Below are 211 nucleotides of genomic sequence, written 5' to 3'. Positions count from 1 at the left end.
GAATCTTTTACGCTAATCTTCAGTCCAGAAGTTTTAAATTTTCTTGTTTAGCGCCAACTAGGATGTAGTCGGCACGTCCCACGATGAACATGCTAAAATTTCGATATCAAGAGACTGAGGCTGGTCATCCACTGACAAAGTCAGATCTTGGTTTGATGCAGATAAAGAAGCTGCAGTTGCTTTAACTTCTTGAGAGGAATAACAACGCAAT

Source organism: Plasmopara halstedii (assembly GCF_900000015.1).
Source record: "Plasmopara halstedii genome assembly, contig: Scaffold_1343, whole genome shotgun sequence".
Lineage (NCBI taxonomy): Eukaryota > Oomycota > Peronosporomycetes > Peronosporales > Peronosporaceae > Plasmopara > Plasmopara halstedii.
The sequence above is the reverse complement of the archived record's forward strand: the minus strand, read 5'-3'. Positions refer to the sequence as shown.